The sequence below is a fragment of the Sciurus carolinensis genome, unplaced genomic scaffold, assembly GCF_902686445.1.
Source record: "Sciurus carolinensis unplaced genomic scaffold, mSciCar1.2, whole genome shotgun sequence".
NCBI lineage: Eukaryota > Metazoa > Chordata > Mammalia > Rodentia > Sciuridae > Sciurus > Sciurus carolinensis.
Genome location: NW_025920155.1, coordinates 26,210 through 50,693, shown reverse-complemented (window position 1 = coordinate 50,693; position 24,484 = coordinate 26,210). Strand labels below are relative to the sequence as shown.

The following is a 24,484-nucleotide window of genomic DNA, read 5'->3' as shown; positions in this document are numbered from 1 at the left end:
CAACTTTAGGAGGCTGGGTGTAGCTCAGTGGTACCGTGCTTGCCTAGCAGGTGTGAGACCCTGGGTTCAGTCCTGACCACTGAAATATAACCCATCTTAGAAAGCCCAAATATTATTTTTAGGAGAATTCTGTGTTAAAATTCTATTGTACAGTCATGCATTTGTTAAATAGTAATAAACTTAAGATTAAAATGGTCTCAATTTATTTTCAAAGGCAAAATGGGTTATATTAGAAGAAATGCAAGCATTACATTATTCACTCATCCAAAATTAAATATGAAAAATATATATGAGGAACATGTGTGCCCTGTGAAGATAACTTGGAGGAATGGGAGCAAGAACAGGGTGACTGCAGAGTCTCACAAGTTTCCTTTCCTTGGCAAGGAAAAGAGGCTGCTCTACCACCCTCACCAAATGACCTGTGTTTTTGCCAAAACCATATTCAAGGGTTGGGGGGATATTTACTTGCTTGCTTATATGTTTTAAAAATGATTTGCTAGAATTATTAAAGGAATATACACTTCTTTTCTTATCACTTCTTACTTCATTAAACTCCTATACATTCTTTCAGAAAATTTTGTGGTTAAAATAATATTATTTTGGTTTTTTAGCATCAAATACCTGAAAGATTTATTTTGAGGGTGAGGTGTACATCTCAGTGACAAAGCACTTGCCTAAACCTGCAAGGCAAAGTTTTTAAATCCTACCACTGAAAAAAAAATGATTTTGATTGTCAACAGTATCGACTGTTGTGTAGTAGGTTATATAGTGATAGCAACTATAATCCTAACACTCCAGCTTTATTTTCAGTTTACAATACCTGTCAAATGAAGATCTTGGGGGAAGGGGATTTCTACACAGTGTGCCCTTAACAGAAACATCACAAAGTAAGAACCCAGTATCGCTGAAATATAACATGTAATCATTTGAATAAAAAATGTGGAAAAGATAATGAGAGGGCCCAGCAATCAGAATGCTTCACCTCAGAGACAAAACTATCCACGTTGTAAGTTCCATCCTAAGCATTAATGTAAATCTAGGCAACCCCACATGCCTTCCCAGAAGGTTGACGCCAATGTCGAAAAAAAAAAAAAACCTTGAACTCACAAGTAAGCAAGTTTTTGTAATATGTTTTAAGCAATCAAAGTGTGTGTTTCAAAAATAAAGGTCCACAGTAAATAATGTAAAATCTATGGTCAAAAATAATTCAAATGTATATTATGATTCCAATGAGAATCATAATAAAAAAATAGCACTCACATGAGAAGTTCTGATGTTCATGTGAAATCAAAGACAGGTGTAGCAGTTTTAAAGTTAGAAAACTTGACAGGAAGTTGTTTTGAGCCTCAGAAGGCAGATTACACAGTGGAAGGTCGACTGCACAGACTGAGAATGTGGGAGTGTACACACTGGTTTTCTGCTTCTGTCAGTCATCTCTGCTGATGTTTCATTGTCCTACTTACAGGTCCACACCTGTTGTCAGGAGGGGTGCACCCAATTTCAGAAGAGGAGAACAGCAATGCAGTGGGTGGCATCTACTTACTGGAGGACCAGATGGTGACTCTGAGTGCTTGAATCACTCCCAGTTACTACTAGCACATAATACAATATGCTTATTCTATATACAAAATCCCAAGCCATAAAATTAAAGCATTGTGGTGAGCACTGTGAAAAGTTCTTCAAATGCATTAGGTTAACAAAACATCAATAACTGCATGTGATTGATAAGATTTCTTCATTTGACAGTTGAATGTCTGAGTTCAGAGCTATCATGTTGACTGAGCAAGAGCACTCATTTGGATATAGGCACTTTTTTTATTCCTTCCATTATCTATTTCCTTCTTCATCTTTTAACTTCTCTTGATTTTGGATCTGTTTGTAGCCTATGATGTTATTGATACTTCTCCAGCAGATGTGCCAGTCACTCCACTGAGGGTGATGATATAGGTTCCTTCAGGCTTCCCTGTAGATAGTATGTGGCACAGTAGGGGTTTCAGTTCTGAGCATGGTCTAGCACTCTTGACCCTCACTGCACTTGCATTGGTGCAGTTGTAATAAAATGATGTTAGCCCCAGAGGGAAATGTCCCAAACTTTGAAGAGTGCCATTTGAAGAACATAGACACTTAAAATATAAATATTTGTTATTTATATTTAAAAATATTTTTAAAAATTATAAATTCCACCATGAAGACAACATTGTTACAAAACTTACAAAAGCCTTACAAAAGAACTTACGAAAGTCCTTTTATTCACCCACAAAAGCAAACTGTGGTATATACAAGAGGAACAGAAGGCAAAAGATTAAATTTTGTTGAAGTTCAATAAATTCCCAGTTCAGCTTTGCTCCAAATTTCCTTTTAGAGAATTCAATTTATTGATTTTATTCTGTAATTTATAGTTATGTTACATATTTTTAGCATTCATATTAGACATTAGTAGAATTTAGACACAAGAACATAAAAATATGTTAGGGCTCAACTATCTTCACCAGGGACAGAAAAATTCTGCAAACCTCAGAGCAGATTCTCTATGCATCAACATTTCTAACTGCACCCACATCACACCTGCTGGTTTTTACTGGTGATTGATACCCAATATTAATTGGGCTTCCTTCAGTGTTTCTTAAATGATTAAGTTTACATATGCATAGATGATTAATAGCAATGATGAGGAATAAAATTACAATAGAAGAAAAGTATATTAGAAGACTCAGGTTCAACATGTAGTTTTATTCAGTCACAAAAAAAATAAAATTTTGTCACTTGCAGGAAAATGGATGAAACTTGAGACTATTTTGTTAACTGAACTAAGACAAACAGTAAATACAGGATTATACAGGTCATAAGTGGAGACTAGAGCAGGGAAAGGAAAAGGAAAAGAACAGGGAGCTCAGTTTAGGGCAAGAAAGGAATCAGAGTGGGGTAGGGAGGGAAGGGAAATTCTGGGTAATGAAATTGGCCAAATTAGGTTGTCATACTGTGTGCATGTACAAATATGTTACTGTAAATTCCACCATTATGTATAATTATAATTAATCAATAAAATACAAAAAGTCTTGTAATTTTAGAAACATATTATCTGACAAAGAAGAACTTAAATATAAAAAGAACAAAAAATGTTATCATTTGGTTTGGAGAAAATTTGTTCAGTATGCTAAGTAAAACAAATTGTTTTCCTATCTAAAAATATATTAAAACTGAACTCCAGATTGTTTAAAGACATAAACATAGGCTATATGAATACAAAATGATTTAAACATAATGTATAATCATGAATTTCTCATAAGTAGATACGACATATTTTAAACAACAAAAGTTCAATGAAATAGTATTTAATTCATATATATTAAGATTATTTATTTAGTGTAGCACATTATTACCAAACCTAGCACACTGATCAATTAAAAGATGATTTATTATTTTTAGGAAAATTAAATAAATTTGACAATATTAAATGTATATCTACATTTCTTTGAAAACTTGCTTTCCTTAATTTATCAGAGATGTAACAATAAAAACCAGTGAAACATCACTTGTTCGACCAATAAGCTAGCAAAATTTCAAAGTTGAAGGAAGCTAAGTGATTCAGAGAATGTATGCAGATCTGAATTCTGTGAACTACTTTTGGAAGCATGGTCAAATGTTGCCATCTCAGAGAGCAGTCTTATGGTATCTAGTTAATTAATACTCACATGTAAACTAAAAGTCACTAATTCTACTTATGGCTATACAGAACAAAGTCTCAGAAAGTCACAGACTATGGAAACTGTATAAATAACAGAAATTATTTTGTTATTAACCATAAGCTCCCTAGTTTATGTGAATTAAATGAAAAATTATTTTTTTTCTTTTTAGGTATACATAAGAGCAGAGTCTATTTCAACATTATATGTACATGCAGTATAATATCCTATTTTTGTTTTTGTACATAACATAGAGTTACACTAGTCATATATTCATATTTGAACATAGGAAAGTGATGTCCAGTTCATTCTACTGTCTTACCAATTTCCATTAAAATTATTTATTTTAAAAACCAAATAAGTCCAGATTTAAGCATTTGAGATGAAAGATAAAGGATAAAGAACACTTAATGAATCCTTTGCAACTAAAATAAAACCAGAGATTCCTTCTTTCAGTTTTATCAATATTTGCTCTTAAGTCATGGAAATTAATAAACAGATAATTTTCTAATTTTAAAAGAAATAAATTTAAAGATTTTAGGAAAATGTATTTTTATGAACAGACGTTTGGTAAATGACCTTAGGTGGTATTATAAATCAATATAGTTATATAACTCTTGCAAAATTGATAATTTACATGAAATTCTTAAAATTACATTTTTATTTTGTTCTCAGAAAACATTAGTGGTTTCAAATTGAATTAATTAAAGAAGAAATGAGAATTGGTAATAAATATATGAGATAACTTCTCAAATCAGTAAGGAAAATGAATATTAATGTAAAAAGTGAGATATCATTTCTCATAAAGTAGGTTCAGAAAAATTTAATAGGCCATCGAACAATGACCAATGATTTTGAGAACACAGTGAAAGAAAATGTTCTTCCCATGCACACAGATGATAAGAATGAAGAAGAGTCCAAGGATTCTGTGTGCAGCTAGGTGTGTGCTGGCACTGCTGTGTTTGTTTTGTCTGTCTTCCTGGGGTTTTAACTCTGGGCGTGTACCTGCTAGGCAGGCCATTTTGACAGTGAGCTATGTCCCTGACCTTTCAATTTTTTATTTTGAGACAGGCTTGCTAAATTGCCCAGGTTGACCTTGAACTTAGGATTTTCCTGTCTCAGCCTTACAAGAGGATGATGATATGATAATATCCCTTTCCAGCAGGAAGTACTTTTGATAATATCCCTTTCCAGGAGGAAGTACTTTTGAAAAGGCAGATATTTCCCTGTGAGGGTACAGTTCCTGCTGAACACCTAGGTGAGGTGTGCCATTCATAAGATAGAGGGTGACATGAAAACCAAAGTCAGCATTAAAACAACAGCGGATTCATGGAAAGATTAGAGTTCAGACATGAGCCTGCAAGCATGCAGTAAGGAAGGTCTATCAAAGAAAATATGTGTCATGCATTTGATAGCACATGGTATTCAGAAAACAAATTGCATGCATCATCTAGAAGCAGTGATCAAAAGTATGAAGAAAAGTCAAAGAAGAACAGATCTTGAAATAAAGACGAATCAAGGCAGCCATGGACAGAAAGCAAATGTAGGCCAGTTTGAGCTCTGTTGGAAACACTGGGGCAGGACCTTCACCCAATGATGACAGGAACTGCTGTTCAAGAGTTGTGGATTTAGGGTATTTTAGGTGTTCAGATTAGGGGAAGTAACCTGCTATTTGAGGACAATGACAAGACAACTAGTATAGAACCAGAAGAATAACCTCCAATTTCAAAAAATAATAATATATATTATGATAATATCATGCACATAGACATATCAAGTTGAATAATGACCTGAAGGGGACCACTTAATTCAGCAGTTTGAGAAACATTTGGTGAACATTAACAGAGTTTTACTAATATGTAACTGATGCCAAAGAACAAGGAAGACTATTGTATTTTGAAATGTTAAAACAAAACCTTTTTCTTCAATTTTATGAGATTTAAAAAAAGAAACAATTTGAAAATAAGAGAGACTTAAAAAGAATGACAGTAAAAATGGAATCATTGATGTATGAATGATTAAGGAGAAAGAGAGGGATAAATGGAGAATTCATGTTATCAGTTGAGAAACCAAGAGAATTTTGTATTATATCTTCAATCTCAGTTCATGTTTCCAAGGCACGTGACTAATTTGATGTGGGTCTTCAGGAGAAGACACCTAGGCGGTAATGTTACTAGCTCTGAGATTCTTGTTCTCTCCAGCAGAGGAAGCAGACACAGGCACTGGCTCTGGTGGGAGCAGGACTCTCTTCTGATGTCTTGCTTCAACAAGAGGAAGACTCGGCACTGACCAAGAGTGCTACATTGGCTCCAGGAAATAAAGAGAAAACTTGTTTACTCCTGTGAAATGTTGGTAAGGGTGGCTGGCATTTATGAATATTGATTGACACTGAGGGCCTATCAAAAGCTGTCTTTCTGAATGAACATTTCAAAATTGAACAGGAAGTATTCAGCTAGTCAACTTGGCAACCATGGTGATGTCAGACCCTGCAGGAACACATCTGTCATGGGATGAAAATGAGTTGCTGTAGGTGTTAGGAGAACACACAGGTGAGAAAGGAAGAAAATCCAAATCATACCAGTGCAGGCTAAGAGGCCTGGTAATTTGCTCTTCTGGAGATTCCTCAACAGTTTTATCTCTTGTGTTGCTAGTCCTTGTGAACCAGGGCAAGGACATTGCCTGGTTTCTAAGACCATTGAGACTGAAAGCTGTTATGTGAGAGGCAGGAAAGGCACAAATCATGCTCTCAGTAGCTGACAGCCGTGAGTTGATGTCTTTGGTGAGCATATGACCTTTTTCTTTAGGAGGGGGTTGACTGTCTCAATATTTCTTACTATAATTAAAGACAAGAAACTGAATCAGCTGGAGGGATTGCAAATGTGAACCACAGAAGTTTTATCAAAATCATGTTCCACAGATTTTTCCCAAAATACAAAATCTTTTCAGCTCTAAGTAGTACTGTGTCTTTGTGGAAATAGCTAGAAGGTAAGTCTCAGAGAAGCTATGAATTTCAAATTATCTAATTTTTTCTTGAGTTTGTCAAGAAGAAAACATACTTTAGTCAACAGTTATATATTAGAAATTTTGTTACTTAAATCCATGAAGAGGGAGGTAATTTTTTCATGTTTACTTGCAATAAGTACATTTATATCCTTGTTAAAATTATAATTTCTTATATTTATTACAATAAGACATTTTAAGCTAAATTAAAAAATGTCCCTGAAGGTCCTAAGAGAATGTTAGGTATTATCAAGGAAACATGCACCTGGAATTATCACATGACTCTCCAGCAGTTCTGGTCTACTACTCCTGTTTCAGGTATTTATGGGGAGCGATGAACTCCACTTGTGTGTGAGCCTCTCCTGTGTGATAAGAAGCATGTAAGAAATATGCTTTATGGTTTAATAATCAGGAACCAATCATCTGATAAAGAAAACAGAATATTTTCAAAAATATTTTTTGATAACACTGGAGCTTATCACAAGATTACAAAGAAGTGTGACAAAGCCTAAGAAATAATGTAACACTCATTTGAAAAATGTGTTCTTTAAGACATATTTCAATGGGGATTTATAAGAATTAACTCATTATATAGTTTGACAACCCAGTGAGAATGGGGGAAAATTTAAAAAAACAAAACTCTTAGAGAGATTATCTAATATGCCTAGGGGCAGAGGAATTGCAGGTAGAGTCAAAAGGCAAACTCAGGTTGGCCTTATTGAAAAGTGCATGGCATTTGGCTTTCATGTGAAACAGAGTCCAAGACCAAGTGGCTTCCAGGAGTTAAATGCAAGTGGATTCTGCTACATACAGCATGAAATGGAGACATGAGGACTGTTTGAACAAAAAGGAGAATGTGATTAACAAAGGAACATGGGTGCCAATTGAATAGAGTTACTTTATATTAGGTAGAAGTAAGTGATTACAGGGAAAGGGGCATAGGTGTAGGATTGATATTAGAATGAAGCAGACATTATTACCTCATGCACATGTGTGACTGCATGACCAGTGTGATCCTACAGTATGTACATTTAGCAAAATGAGAGCTCACACTCCATTTATTTATGATCTATGAAAATGTATAAACACATTCTACTTTCATGTACAACTAATAAAAACAAATACAATAAAATAACTAAAAAAAGAAGGATTGTGGAAAGGGAAAGACTTCAATGTAAAAAATCACCCTGAGGCTAAACTGTGTGCTAAGAGTCATGAAATCTGTAAGTAAAAATGCACAGGTTTTGCCCTGGAAAACAGACAAGATGGGACTCCCCTTTAAGCAATTTTCTGCAACACCTTGCAAATGAGATTAGTAAGGAGATAGAAGTCAGTTCTGCAGAATGTTTCAATCATATGAGCATTGAGCCTGTGAGAGGAGGAATGGTATAGTCTTATCATGAAGAGTGCAGAAATGAGATTTTGGATTAATGAAAAGTAGATTCATTTTCTCCATGATGTAAGGGGTGCGCATGTATGTAAGAAGACTCTTCTAAAGTAATGAGACTCCATTCAAAATGTTTCAGTATAAGGAAAGAACCAAAGGAAAGAAAAAAAGGGAGGAGAGAGGAACCTCAATAGTAACCCAAGTTTATTTATTCTGGAAAAACCTTGGAGGGGGGCCCAGGGGAGACTGAGACCCGTCTTCCACTTATACCCTGGGGTAGATGATGGGGAGCAAGGGGGCATTTTTGCAATTAGGACATTGATAGCAGTTTGTCAGGGAAGGGTCCTTTTGGTTAGCACCTCCATTCTTTGAAATGGTCACTGTTCTAAGTTAAATCAGATTTTTTCAAGATCCAGTCCTAAGTAAAAATTTCCTTTTCTTTCATAGTGATGGAGTATTGTCTGGGGTTCAGGTGAGGCTGAGTCTGAGTGACTGTGAGGTGACCATTTTTCTCAGATGAAGTGTGTTTCAAAATGACATTGCCTGTGTTAAGATCTAGATAATATTCAGCACTAGTTTTTCTCTTTTATTTTTATGGAATGATGGGGGAGGTTGTGTGGGATGCAAGTGCTCTACAGTTTTCTTTCTGGAAGAAAGTAGAGTTTTCCTTTAGTTTTTGTCTTTGCACCTCCCTTTGGAGGGAGGTGAATGATTTGTCTGTTGCCAGGATGCAGCACAATGAGAACAAAAATGTAACCAGGATTCCAATCTATTTCCACCCAACTTCCCATTGCCTTATTTTTGTTTCCCTCCAACTCCATTTTTGTTAATAGTCTATGTCTTTTGATAATTTGTTAATTTCCACTCTTGGTACCAACAGCCAAGCCAGGAATCTCAGTTTTCTGCATAAGAAATAAGCTAGTGGTGGAAAAACAGAAGCAAAGGTAATCACATTTGTTACTCTACTTCGTGTACAACCAGAGAAACAAAAGTTGTACCCCATTTGTGTACAATGACTCAAAATTTTAAAAAATTACATTTCCACTAGCACAGTGCCAGAGCTTCCATTGTTCAACTGTTATCAGACAGTTTTTATTTTAGAATTTCTAGTAAGTGTGGTAGTAACTTAATTTGAGTTTAGCATGTCTTTCTCTGATGGCTACTAATGTTGAGTGTGTGTGTGTGTATATATATATATATATATATATATACATGAAATATATATTATAAAAGTATATATATATATGAAATATATTTGTATATGCATATACATGGGGGTACCAGGTTTTGAACTCAGGGGCATTTAGTGCTAAGCCACATCCCTAGCCCTATTTTGTATTTTATTGAGAGACAGGGTCTCACGGAGTTGCTTAGCACCTTGCTCTTGCTGAGACTGACTTTGAACCTGATATTCTCCTATTTCAGTCAACCTGAATATAATCCCAATCTGCCGGGATTACATTTATACAATACTGAGCCCAGCTGTATATTTTTTATATTAGTTTACTGCCAGATTTTGTTTCTTATTTTGTTAACTGGGTGTTATTATTCTTGGAAAAAATAATAAAATGTGTAGTCTACCTAATTATCCCAACTTGGTAGTTTATTTGTAGTCTATATATGACATTTAAAAGGACTTTAAGGAATTTAATATTAAATGAAAAAAATTATACATTCAGTTATTTGTTATATATTTTCAAATACGTGCTTTAATCCAAAGTCTGAAGATGAACTGTTTTTACTTGTGTATTTATGTAAAATATCTTCAGCCTTTTTCAGTTTACTTAAAATAATGAAACTTACATGTTTGGTATAGTATGCATTTAACACACTCAATTCCATTGGAGGATTGATGCCATAGATAATCTGAATTTTTTTCTAGAAAGAGTTTCTATGCTAAATTATAAAATATCAGATGAAAAAGGATAAAAATGGAATTTCAAAAATGAGGTTTTGGGTGATCAGACTCCATATTTTATCATTAACTTGTGAATTATTTTAAACTTAAAAAAATTTCAAGCAAGAAATTTGACAGAATACCGGTAGGGGGTAGGGAGGAGGGTGGTCTTAGACTCTGCACCTGAAGGTCACCAGCGGCTGGCAGCCATGCAACAGCAACAGCGAGCGGGATGGAGTAAGGACCGCTTGGAGCGGCAGGTCTGGAGGAAGTACAAGGTTTGTAATCCTTCCACTTGCTGGCAGTTGCAGAAGATCTGCTTTTTAAGTGAAACGTACATGCCGCCTCTCCAAGGGCCGTGGTTTCCCTGCGTTGCTTCTTTGCTTCTCCCTTTTCCAGCCCTTGCGTTCACTCTTTAATTTGTCCGCGCCCCTAAGTTTGCCAAGAGCTCGCTGTAGGCGGGGAGAAGGGTCCCGGCCAGGCGCCGCGGGCGTGGGCTGGGAATCCCGGCACCGCAATCCAGAAGCATGGTGGGCCATGTATATTTCATCAAACGGACTCAGGGTGCGCCGCGTCTCGCAGTCATCAACGCTGTGTGCAGTGACATTTCTGGCTTGAGTGGAGGAATGCGCGAAGGAAGCCCAGCCCAGGCGAAATTGGTACTAGAGGTTCTTCTTGGCGCCAATGCTAATTGTCCTGATTTATGTCCCTTCTGACTAAGCTCAACGTCTTCATCTGAAATAAAATGAAAGCGGTGCCAAGCGGGATAGAACCGCCTGGCCGCTGGTTATGATCCCTGGGAATCAGGAAATCGTCCTGCAGCTTAAAAAAAGAAAGAAAGATATAGAAATAGAAAAAAGAAAAATTCCTCAGTAAAAGTTTAAGGCGAGAAATGGCAGAGGCAGCGGCTGCGCGAGGAGGCGCGGAGAGCCAGGGAGCGGGGTACTGGGCAGGCAAGACCTCCGAAGGCTGCGATTACATTAATACCATTATATTTTTGGAGGGAGAGGCACCTTTCTCATCCTCTCTTCCTCTCCGTCCACCCCTACTCCCTCCCTGTCATCTATCTGTCAAAGTCACTGATCTTTTGCATTTTGGAAGAGGACGTCAACGGGAAGGAATTCCCCCTCTTGGTGTGGACTCCAAGAGGGGGAGACGCACAGGAGGCTCCCCAACTGGACACGAGGCGAGGGGTGTTGGTGCGACAAGAAAAGAATGATTGATGAGAAACACATACCCGATGATAGACGCACATCCTTTTGCTTCTGATATCTCTGCGGCGCCTGGGCAGACCCTGTGAAATGTGATCACTGAGGATCACACAGGGTTATCGGATGTACAGTGGGAGAGCCATCACTTTGCTAAATTATTATCTGCTATTGGACATCTTTTACAAAAACAAAACTCGATATGTTCTAGGATGAAGAAAATGCTCCAAGTTGCTGTTAATGCCTAACACACAATATGTTATGTATGTATGACAAAATACCTGAAAGTGAAACTGGATCCTCCGGATATTGCCTGTGGAGACCCTCCTGAGTCCTTCTGTGCAATGGTATGCAATCTGAAGCTAATCTGTTGGTTTGTAGACAAGAAACATTTACATCAGATGCACTTTAGGCTTCCACCAAAGTCCTCAATGTACCTGAACACGCACAGTATCTTAATCCTTCACATCTGATTTTGAACTCTGCTTTTGAGGTCTCATCCTCTTTTTTCTTTTCAAATATACAGACCTGTCTACCTAGAGACATATAAATATATAAATATAAGTATATATAAACACATGTATATGTAGAATAGACAAAGATTACAGATAAACCAGGAAAATTGCAAAGGATTTAGAGATGTATCTGTCAAGATTCCTGTCCATTCATTCCCTTTGGGTTACAGTGTCTTTGGTGATGCAGCCCTACCCTTTGGTGTGGGGACATTATGATGTGTGTAAGACTCAGATTTACACAGAAGAAGGCAAAGTTTGGGATTACATGGCCTGTCAACCAGAATCCATGGACATGACAAAATACCTGAAAGTGAAACTGGATCCTCCGGATATTGCCTGTGGAGACCCTCCTGAGTCCTTCTGTGCAATGGTATGCACTCTGAAGCTAATCTGTTGGTTTGTAGACAAGAAACATTTACATCAGATGCACCTGCCAACAGATTCCCTGCCAACAGATGACAAGGATTCTCCTCAACAAGTTTTGTTTGGTCTTATTCTTGTATGCTTCCTCTTGTAATGTAATTAAATATATTTAAGAACTTGTTTTATTTCCTTAGGTTATCACTAGATTTTGTGATCCATCAGAGCAAGCATAATTAACTCAGGATTTTTGATAAAACTATGTGGACCATGGCTCATCTCTCATCTTGGTTTTAATTATTTAATTGTAAATCACTTGGACATTGTATAAGAATCCATTATAATATTCAGAATAGTAAAGTAGTAGGAATGAAATTTGAAGAATTAAACATCAGTCAAACTATAAGCAAACTTCTTTAACTAGATTTTGTACAGCAGGCAACAAATTTTAAGAGTACCATTCTAGATCTGGCTGCCTAAATTAAAAGGTGCACTCTGACCTCTACAATTTATACACTAATCACTGTTTAAAATTATTTTTGTTAGCTATATATAATTTTTCTAAGTTCACTCTTTTCATTACTGGACTATTACAACTGGAAGTCTTGTTGCTTACTTTGCATGATATGTAAATATTTGCTCATCCATCACCAGAATGACTCGTACCCTAGATGAAAACCTGAAGGCGATGTGTAACTGTAATAAATCTGGACAGCAAAGGAAGGGTTCCATTTCCAATTAGAACCACAGCCAGGAAGTTTCCATTTAGACTGACAGGGAAGGTAGATCAGCACACATTTTGTTATTTCCTTATCTGTTTGAGGAGAGTCTGAGCTATGGGCTGTTATAGGAGTATCATGTCCCTCCCAAGAAGGGTCAATTGTTTCTTCAGACAGGAAATTTCTGCAATTATAAATTTTCTGACGTTTAGAGTAGGTAGTTAGAAAAGGAAAGTCTAACATGGGAAAATGCATGACATACAGGATATTTTATTTGGGATTCAAACAGGCATGAAGGTTCAAATTGACGTGACAGTTCAAAATAACTTATGTTGCTTCTTTGTTCTGAAGGATAAGATGATGTACTTAGCCCAGTGCCTAAAATATAGTAAGTACTCAATAAATATCAATTATCATTATCAGTGTAATGATCATTTTTGTTGCTAAAATGTTCAAGTCATTCTGATTCTCACTCTCTGCTTTGAAGGGATCTTCTGCATGTTTTCCTGTTAGCTCCCTTTCTGTGAACTATCCAGCCTTCCCTGATGTTACTAATGGCATCTAATAACTCACTGCTTATGAGGTTCAGGCTCCAAACCAGGTATTTAAAATCAACATAATTTCAGAACTGTGGTTTTGAAATAAGTGAAATGTATTTCAAATAAAATAGTATTAAAATAATAATTCATGGATTCAATGACATTTGCACTGAGATTATAATGGCTCAATGCACTAACAATTACACTAGACATGCCTAAAAATGATATAATAACTTTTCTGAAAAATTTAACAAAATAAATAACTATGCAAATAAATAAAAGCTCATTTTACTAATAAAAAAGTAATTTGACAAACTTGCAAATCTGTTTATTTTACAAATGAAATAATTACACATACAATATTTATGTATTGTGAAAATATCTAGAAATTATATTCACTCCAAAGAAAAAAACCAGTTAAAAGTACAAAATTCAACTCAAAGATAATTATTAAATAAAATATGTAGAGAGTAACCATTTTGTTTTTTACTTTGGCTTATTTTGCTCTCATCCGAATTCCTTCTGTCACAACCTTTTCATTCCTTGAGTAGCATTTCATCCAGGTTTTTTTCCCCACTTCAAAGAATGTCTTTTAGAGGAAGGTATTTCTGAAGTATTCTATCCTCTGTAACTAGCTGTTCTTCCTTGACACATGGATATTGTCAAAGTACAAGCCAACAGAGTGGATTCTGTTCCCAGGAGAGAATTCTTTTACATATACTCTCTCATTTATTGTGGGAAATCTGCCTCCCTTTCAAATGAGTCATATCCTGATGATAACAGTGCACTAGCCCAACAGGAAGTTTGCTTCAGGGTTCCAAAATCCTGGGATTTGAGCATCATCCGCATTGAGCTAATAAGCAGAGAAAATGACTGGTCATTTCCATTTACTGAACATGCTCCTGCTGAGACTTCCTGAACCTGATGGTGGGATGCTCTAGGGACTTTGGATGAGTGTCTTTCATTTTACACAAGCAGCAGAGGTATTTTATACAAGTAAGCAGTGATCCAGGGCCAGAGCCAGGGAGCTCTGGACACGTGCACAGAGGCTGCAACTGAGGCAGGTTGGTGCCAGGACTGAGATGAATGCTGAAAAGAGGTAGTGTTCTCTAAACCTTTTGTTGTCAGTTTTATTTCCACATTTTAAGGACTATGTCATAATTTTTAAAATCGAGAATTAAAGCATCTGGATCTCATCCAATTAACCCATGTGGTTCCCTTTTACTGTCTACCAACATTTTGTAAAATTTTCAATACATAGCTGTTACCTCTGTCAAACAGCATGATTGTTGTGACTGTCATCATGGGTGCCCTGGTAAGAATTTCATAGTTCTATAATACTTTTCACTGTATATTGTAAAGGAACTTAAAAAAGAAACAATTGTTTTACTTTCCATTTTCAGGTACCAGGTTAGCTCTACATTTTCACCCCTTGTTAATGAACAGGTTACACTTTTAAAACTGTCACACTGAAGTTAATATACAGCATATTCCAACAGGCAATGCATAGTATAAAGAGAAACAAGTTTGAATGTGAGTGCAGAAATACAGTAATTGTTCTAGACTTGTCTAATTTTCATGGAGACTACATATTATTTATGCTTGAATTGAATTATTATTTTATCAGGTTGAAATTAGGCAAACAATATTGTTGAGAGTTTCAGAACTAGGAGTTGTTCAGGTTAAGCTCTAGTTTAAATCAATGCAGTTAATCTTATCATTTAAACTTGCATGTGCCTGCCCCTGGGAGCAGTGGACGTTTTTGAGTAGATTAAAGCAATGGTTTCTGCAATTAACTGAGAGCTAACTAGGTAACAGTAACTGATGAATCACTCCATCTGCAGTACCACATTTTCTTATGACTCTGTGATAAGATTTCTATCCATATTTTAAGACATTGACTACAGGCCAGGTGGGGTGGGAAGTGTGTCTACCTCTCAGAAACTGTTTCTACTTAACAGAAACCAGTAATTCTGTCATGCAGAAGCCCACACCCTTGTCCTCAACCCATTCCTAAGAAATGGCAGGTTCACTGAACCCTACTGCTCAGGTTTGCACATGATTTGAACTACAGGCAGTTGGGAACTAATGTTTCCTTTGATTTAGTCACTATTCTCAGAGTCAAATAGTTTTTATTTGTTATAAAATAATAAAATATTTCTCCCATACTTTCTTGTTCAAAAACAATATTTTTGGCACTACATCTACTCAAAATGACTACAGAAATAATGTGCCTTGTTTGAATTGACTTGTCAGTTAGTGTAAAGCTTATCCTTTGATCCAGTGTATGCCTTGGGAAGTCCATTATTTATTTTATGTTGTTCATTTTGGTATGTGTGTCTTAAATTGTTGTAATTCAGTTGCAATGAAACTTGGGAGGGGGAAACCTGGAAGGAAACTCTCGGCCCTGCAATCTAGGTTCATGCTGTGTACTTTTTAAAAATAATTTATTTATTTTGATTCATTGTAAACAACTGGGGTACAACTTGTTTCTCTGGTTGTACATGAAATAGAGTCATACCATTTGTGTAATCATACATGTACATAGGGTAATGGTATTTGTCTCATTCTATTATTTTTTCCTTCCCCCACCCCTCCCACCCCTCCCACCCCTCTTTCATCTTTACAGTCCATCCTTCCTCCATTCTTGCCTCCCTATACCCCCCATTATGTATCATCATCCACTTATCAGAGAGATCATTCCACCTTTGGTTTTTTTGGGAATGGCTTATCTTACTTAGCATGATATTTTCCAATTCCATCAATTTATCTGCAAATGCCATACTTTCATTCTTCTTTATGTTTGAATAATATTCCATTGTGTATATATACCACAATTTCTTTATCCATCCATCAATTGAAGGACATCTAGGTTGGTTCCACAATCTAGCTATTGTGAACTGAGCAGCTATGAACATTGATGTGGCTGCATCAATGTAGTAGGCTACTTTGAAGACAGATATTTCCCTTTAATTTTCCAGGAAAAAAATAAACATTTATCTAAACACCATGTTTCTACATCTACAATTCTAAAATATAAGCAAAGTCTGCCTCATTTCTTTGTTGCACATTAGATAAGATGATCCATGCCAAAGTGGGGCTTAGGCAACTTTACCTCAGCTATTTTCATCTGTGTTAGAACCTAGCTGCCACTCTCTCACTGGCAGAACTGGTGAAATGTGCTTTCATTGTGAATTTTCTGGATTATTGAAGAAAATTACCCTACTCAGGAAAGATCAAACTATTGGTCAGAAAGATATGTGACATGCACGTTCAAGTGGAAACATTGCAGCTTTGCTCATTCTGGGGAACAACATGGAAGTGGAATGGATGTACACCATAGATGTAAGAATTGAGCTCTCCATAGTCATATATTTTACATAACTGTAAAATAAGCATCAGTATGATTTTATTGTTTTCCATATGGAGACAAAAGAAGGTAGGGAAATGACAATACTTTTGACCTACAAATCTGTCTTCAAATTAATTGTATGGACTCACACATAATTGTATTCATCTGGCCACATCTTTTTGATCACAAACACATTATAGGGGCTGATCTTTTTAATGTATTGAGATAAATTTAAAAATTATCATGTATATGACCATTTCCATGGTATATTAACTCAAAATAATTCTTAAAGTATATTAATTTTACTAATTAAATTGCTTAAGCATATTAATTTTACTAATTAAAATTAATTTGATAATAAAAGAAACATTTAAAGAATATTAAACAAGAGCACATTGCCTTACAATGACTTAATTAGCTGTGGTATCATGGGACTGTTGTGTGTTCAGAGAATTCAAGCAAGATGAATAAAGTGCAGAGTCCATACTGATTTTAAAATTATTGTATTTTAAGCTTTTTGTTTGATTTGAATACATACAAAATTATATTGCAAGCTAGTCCTAAAATATTTTTTCCCAAAATGTTTGGGTAGGCAATATCTATTTATGACCAATTACAGTGATATTTTTTAAAATAATTATGGTTAATATTTGTGGAACTTATGGGTCATGCATCCTACAATAATTCTGAATAAATTTTTTTTTGTTATCATCTAATGTTGGAAGAGGTGGATACAATTCTAACATATATTTTTGTGTCATCCATTTTGCATCAAATAAAGTTGAGTTTTAGATTGATTTAAACTGCCTAACTTTATCCAACTACTAATAAGTTATATAGATTTTCAAGCTTAAGTACCCAGACCATTAATCCGTATTTCTATATTCATACAATTAATGATTCTATTGAGATAAAGTAAGGAAGACAACTCCATATAAATTCTTTAATTTTTAGAATGTTCCTTAGGAAGTCACATAAATTTCTGGATTTTAGGTGTCTTACTATTTAATCCACAAATATTCAACAAGACACTTCATGTAGAAGTTTAAATAGAAAGGGTTTATTAAGTGGATTTGATCACAATGAATGTTTCAAAATGCTTTTAGTATCAAATGATTTTCTTCTTCCCTTATGAATAGAGACTTTCCTAATTACATTTAAGGTATTTGAAGTTTTTGTGGGAAGCTGGTGTTGGCACAAATATTTCTGTTTTTATGAAACTCCAAGATAGTAATGAGATCAGAGCTGGAATCCTCCGGGGCACTGTGAGGTTCCCCCTATCTGGAACCTGCTGAGGAAGGTTCCAGGGTGGGGCTGACCTGCCCCACATCTAACACATATTTTCAGAGTAGATTTGTGAGGAACTTTGATGTTTTCCTCCCACTCTCCATGCTAACACAGCAACCCATAATCACATTTCTATCCACAGTACCCTAGCACTGCATGGCTTGGCCACAGCAAACCCTCCTTCATCTTCTGTGATTGAACCTGACACAGAGCATCCTTTTTATATGCACCAGGCAATGAAAAGATGAACATTGACCAATGTGATGGTAAGATTGAGATATGTGATCACAGTACGTGCAAACCAAAAAATCAATACCAAACTCACTATGATCATAAATATCATTTATGTATCAATCAGTCACATCTTTATCCCAAAATTATGCAGAGCATTCAGATTTAAAAACCTACTCACATAATGCAGTCCATTTAAAAGTAACAGCCTGTACGTGTACTAATATGTGACATAAAATGCAAATTGATCTTAAATAATGTAATACTATTTTGGATTCTATAAAATACTTTGGGGATGATATGGGCAATGTATATAAATTATAAAATGAAGAATTTGTGTATTAATAATGACATGTATAAGAAACATTTTCAAAAGAAAAAAAGGAAAAGACTTCACATAGTGTTGCAGATGAATCCAGAGGTCAAGGAATATTAAAGTTTCTGCCCCAGTATCAAGGGAAATGTGACACAAAAATCATTTTTGCTGTTCTATGATTGATGATTATTACTACTCCTAAAAATATGTAATAATATGACAGATGCAGGAATTGAAGCAGATTGACAACTGCGTATAGTGAAAAAGTAAGGAATTCTTTTATCCTCAAGAATAAAGAAATAAAATTAAGATTTTTACAAAAATTCTACAAAAATTCTTACCTCGTTTAAAGGGCATAGATTATACTACCAATGTTAGAGCAGGACCAAGCATCTCTAAGTATGATATACTATATGCATAAAGTTTAACAGGTGCAACTGTAATTAAGAATTTCTAAACTGGATATACATATACATACATACACAATTAAAAGAGTATGACAGTAATATGTTTAATAATAATTTTCAATATTGTAATAATTTTAAAAATTGCTGTTTTGATAAGAACGCTGAAGTTTTTATACTTAAATAGCATTTTTGGCATAAAGTAGTCCCTAATAGCTGCAGTGTTTATTAGAGATGTGGTACCCACTTACAAAAATTTATCTTGGTTTTCAATTACATTGAAAAAGTACTTGAGAAAATGATTTGCTACACATAGATTATGACTGAACCCCATCATCATTCTACTGATAATCATTAATATATTGCTCTCTGCCCAAACTTAAATTTGCAAGGAGAAGATAACTCTCACTGAAGTGTGAGAAGAAAGTCTTTCACCCACAGGACTGCATCTGCTGACAGTCATCACAGCCGAGAAATGACATCTGGAGGTGTTGGTGATAAGAGAGACATCTCTATGATTAAGTGAGAGGCTCTGTGTCCTATTCATAATCCATGCTGACTAACTTCAAGCAAAGAATTTGTTTGGACCGGTCTTAGTTAACAGACTGGTGTTTAGCTCCTACCCTGAGAACATAGGATTAATGTAAATGTGAGAGCATGTAGGTAGCACAATTTATGTTCCTTTAGGTTATTTATGTTACTCTATAAAATTTTTGACTTTTAAAATAGGAATTTTTAGTCAATCCGTTTGATATGGGTGTCATTTGTCAAGAGGGCACTATACTGAACAGTGGCCTCTGATTAGGAGATGTGGTGCTATGTGAGGTGGTGGGTGTGGTGGGGCAGGAGCTAGGTTTAATCACAGTCATCGAGAATGCCAATGACTCCACAGAGATGAACTTCATCCTTTTGGAACTCTGTGACCACACACAAAACCATGGATTTCTGTTTTCTCTGGTGTTCATGACCTTCACTGCCTCCCTGTTGGGCAATGCCCTGATGAACCTTCTCATCCACACTGACCCCAGATTCCACACCCCCATGTACTTCCTGCTCAGCCAGCTCTCCCTCATGGACTTGATGCTGGTCTCTACCATCATCCCCAAAATGGCAGACAACTATCTGATGAACTCCAGGTCAATCTCTCCTGCTGGCTATGGTTCCTGGATCTTCCTGTTCCTCACTCTGGGACGAGAGGAGTGCTTCATCCTGGCAGCCATGTCCTATGACTGCTATGTGGCCATATGCCAGCCACTACGCTACCATGTTCTCATGAGCCTGAAGCTGTGTTCCCATCTGGTAGCAGGCTCTTGGCTTATGGGAGGGATTGATGGACTGATGCAAGCCAGTGCCACTCTGAGCTTCCCCTATTGCCACTCAAGGGAGATTGACCATTTCTTCCATGAGGTACCTTTGTTGGTGAGCCTTGCCTGTGCAGACACCACTGTTTTTGAGCTTTTCAATTATAACTGCTGCATCCTGATGCTCTTGATCCTTCTGAATCTCATTGTGGCCACATACAGTCTCATCCTGGCTGCTGTCCTGCGAATGCACCCTGCCTCAGCCTGAAAGAAAGCCTTTGCCACCTGTTCCTCTCACCTGACTGTGGTGGGGCTGTTCTACAGCAACTTCATGGTCATCTACATGAGGCCCAAGTCCTACCACTAAGTGGGCCATGGCAAAGTAGTCTCTGCATTTTACACTATCTTCACACCTACACTGAACCCACTCATCTATAGTGTGAGGAATAAAGAAGTCAAGGGGAGGGGCTGGGGAGATAGCTCAGTCGGTAGAGTGCTTACCTTGTAAGCACAAGGCCCTGGGTTCAATCCCCAGCACCACAAAAAAAAAAAAAAAAAAGTCAAGGGGGTCTTCAGAAATTGGCTGAACAAGAAACATGCTATGTGATGCCAACACTGAGGATTTACCAAAATGGTAACACCCAAAATGAATTCATGCTACATTTACAAATTACTAGTTTATTTGCTCCATTGAACTTGTGCCTTTTTATGCTATCAATTTATTTTGCCTCCATTTTCCATTTTACCATTTAAAGTATATTTGGGTGTTTGGTTAATCAAAATTTTACTGTCTTTCTGTCATTCCTTGTGGCACTGTTGAGACTCCTTTTGTTCAGTAATATGGAATCTACTCTGGGGGATGTCTGAGTGCTATTGAGAAGAATGTAATGGGTGCCATGTTCTTGCATGCCCACTATGTCCATTTGAATTCACTTGCAGTTAAATCCAGGGCTGCTTTGTTGGTTGTCTGTTTGGTTTAGCTTCCCATTGCTGAAGGCAAGTGTTGAAATTCCCTGTCATTACTACACTGCCATCTCTCTCTCCCTACAGTGAACCATGTCACTTTATATATTTGGTATGCCACATGCATTCACCATTGTTTTATCCTCATGTTGAATCTTATCCTTTAAAAGATGATGAATCTAACTTAATTCATTTAGCATTGGTCTACTTTATCTGATTCAAGCCTAGCTGCTCCTCTCTATGACTTCCATTCTCATGGAATATCCTGTATTTTCCTCTGTGCGATCTTACAAAAGAAGGGGTTCTCTTGGAAGTATATATGGTTGTTCTTTGTCATTTTAACAATTCAGCTGCTCTATTTCTTGAAATTGAAGAATTTATCCATACTATGTTCAATGTTATTAGTGATATGAAAGGACTCCTTACTTTCACTTTGCTGTTTTTTGTTTTTTCTGTATATCAATTTTTTAAATTTCTTACTGTATTCCATGTGGTTAAGCAATTGCACATATTATTATGTTTTGAATCTTTCCTTTTTATTTTTAATTCATCAAGTTTTTGCTTAGTGATTATCAAGAAATCTAGATATTATTTTATAGTAATAGTGGGTTATATTAATCAAATGATTACTTAATTTTGGTTACCTTCCAAAAACCAAAAATACTAAAACAAAGGTGGGTGTATCTCACTGGTACAACCCTTGCCTTCAATGCATGAATTCCTGAGCTCCGTCCCCAGCACTACAAAAATAATATATGTATGTAAAAACACTCCACATTAACTCCACTCCCTCCTCACATTTTCAAGTAAGGTGTCATGACCTATATCATTGGCTCTTGCATATTTTTAAACAAATTATGGTTATTTCTAGAAGATTTACTTTTCCTTTGAACCAAGCAGAACCAGGGTACACTCCCCCATTGCATTGCTGTATTTTTGGTTGTGACTTCAGACTTCCTTGCACCTGCTGACTTGGTGCCTCTAATTTTCTTTGCATGCTCATCAAGAATCATTCTTTCCCTGACCCTCAAGTTGGCACCTGTGTCAATGGTGAATGCAATATGGGTGAGATGAGAGCTCTGCAGTTCTAAATATACTCTGCAAACAGCCTTCTGCTTGAAGTCGGCTCCTCCATCAGACCAGCACATGCTCTGAGCAGCAACAATCTCTACTAGTTAAAGGAATTAATTTACAACTCAAGGAATCAACTTGAGCACAGGACCAGATAACTGTGCAGTTGTAAGATAGACATACATCATGGAATTCTGCCAGTGAGCTGTTGTGTTTGTCTTTGCACATTGTGATAAGAGTAACAAAATATTGAGTGGTGCTGAAACATGAAATAGAGTAATAACACAGATTTAAACACATGTAGGGTCTCCTTATATGACAGAAGAGGTGCAATTACTATTTACAGAAACAAAGGGAAGATTTCCAATAATATGCCATGAGATGTAAACCCTTTTATTCCTCTTTGAATTCATGAGTCACTTCAGGACTCATGCTTACAAATGAAAAGTGAGTGATGGAAGGAAGGATTTTCATGGAAACAAAAGTATTGGGATCATTAATCGTTCTCCTTATTTGTTCTTACACCTCTGCTGTGGGTGGGGCACAGCCTTCCTAGGAGCTTGTGGGTTTGCATCAAGAAAAGCAGAAGGAAAATTCTTGTGGAGCAGAGGTGAGGTGAAGTAACATTCACCAGGTCATGGGTAGGGAATACCCTGCATCAAGGTCTGGGAGTGGCACAACAACCACCCAGTTCAAGACCTGCTGCCAGTGGATATCTGACCACTAGTACTCATCCCATTCATCATGATATTTACAGAAAAGTGTTCAGCATGGGTTCCAGTTAGAGCAGATGTTCATTTTGTGAAAACGTTTTTCAATATCATTTTGACAGTTTCTTGAGCAGAATCTTGTGAACACTGTGAACTGTAAATATGGAATTAGGAATGTTGCTTTCATTTTTTACAAACAAAAGGCCCATATTTAAAGAGAAATTGCAATTGTATAAATCAAAAAAATTGTAGAAGCACAATTAGTTGTATTATCAATCCACTAAATCAATTGTGCCTCATAGTAAGCAGAAAACATTCATCTGAAATTATTAGATGCTTGAATTAAGTTTCCAGGGTTTTTTTCAACAGGGAAATATTTTATACAAATTCAGCAACATTGAATTAAAACAGAGTTGCTCCTCCTGACACTGCTGAGGATAATGATATACCCCCATTCCCACCAATTTTTGTTCAACATAAGCAATGGTAATAGTGACTGGCTTAGAATATTGATTTGCTCCAGAAGCCATGGCCATCTGGCAGAAAGATGAGAGATGTTGTCCAGGAACACTGGACTTGTTGACAAACCCATCACACATTTATTAACTCTTTAAATTCCATCCTATTTTAAATGTAATCTCTGTAATCATCTCTATCAGTTGTTTATTTCCTTTAAGTGAAGAAACATCCATAGTGAATACTAGAACTGGATGGCATTGGTGATAATATGAAGAAACACTTCACATTATTTCATGTTATTGCTCCAATTTATTTTCATTCCATTCTAATTTGAGACTCTATTTTCCTAGGTGAATCATACTTAGCACAATATTTTATTGCCAGAATTCAGCAAATCATTGAGTACCACATTTTCATTCCTAAAAAACAATCAATGTAAATATTTACTTCATAGGTAGACACAAGTATTTTCATTTAAATATAATTAATACACATTCTGGTTTTGATCTCTACTAATGTAAATTAAGTGTCAGGAAAAATCGAAGTGCATGTTTTATCAACTTTAAAACCGCAAGCATCTGTGGCAAACTATTTTGATATCTGAAGCGCAATATTTTTGTTAGTTTTTATTTTGAACTTCCATCTGATGACCACGATTCCATCTCACTCATAAAATCCAGTGCCTCTCAGAGGGATTATCACATTGAGATCTTGTCCCAAGAATTGCTGCTCTTCTCCTCCAGCTGTCTCCCCTCGCCCCAAGCAAGCTGTCCAACTCCACTGTCTAGGGCCTGCTTTGTCCCCTGCAGAGAACTCCTCCTCTCAGTACCAAACTGCTTAATGTCCCCACCCCTTTACATGGTTCACCTCCCTGCTCTTGAGTTGCACTCAGAGGTCAAGTCTTGAACCCAGGTCTCCCTCAACCATCCTGTTCAGGAGGGTCCCTCAGCCATGAGCGTATTTTCTGTTCATTTCATCTATAGTTCATTTTTACTTTGTATTTGTTATATCACCTCTAATAATTGTCAGTTGTTCCTTAGAAGTTTCTCTTTTTTGTATTAAATTCTTGAAATCTTACAGTG

General features: G+C 36.3%; 1 pseudogene; it reads left to right on the top strand.

Moving 5' to 3' along the window:
- The first annotated feature begins 18,191 nt into the window (after window positions 1-18,191).
- LOC124974597 (olfactory receptor 2T8-like) lies at window positions 18,192-20,666 on the top strand (annotated as a pseudogene).
- The last annotated feature ends 3,818 nt before the right edge of the window (window positions 20,667-24,484 follow it).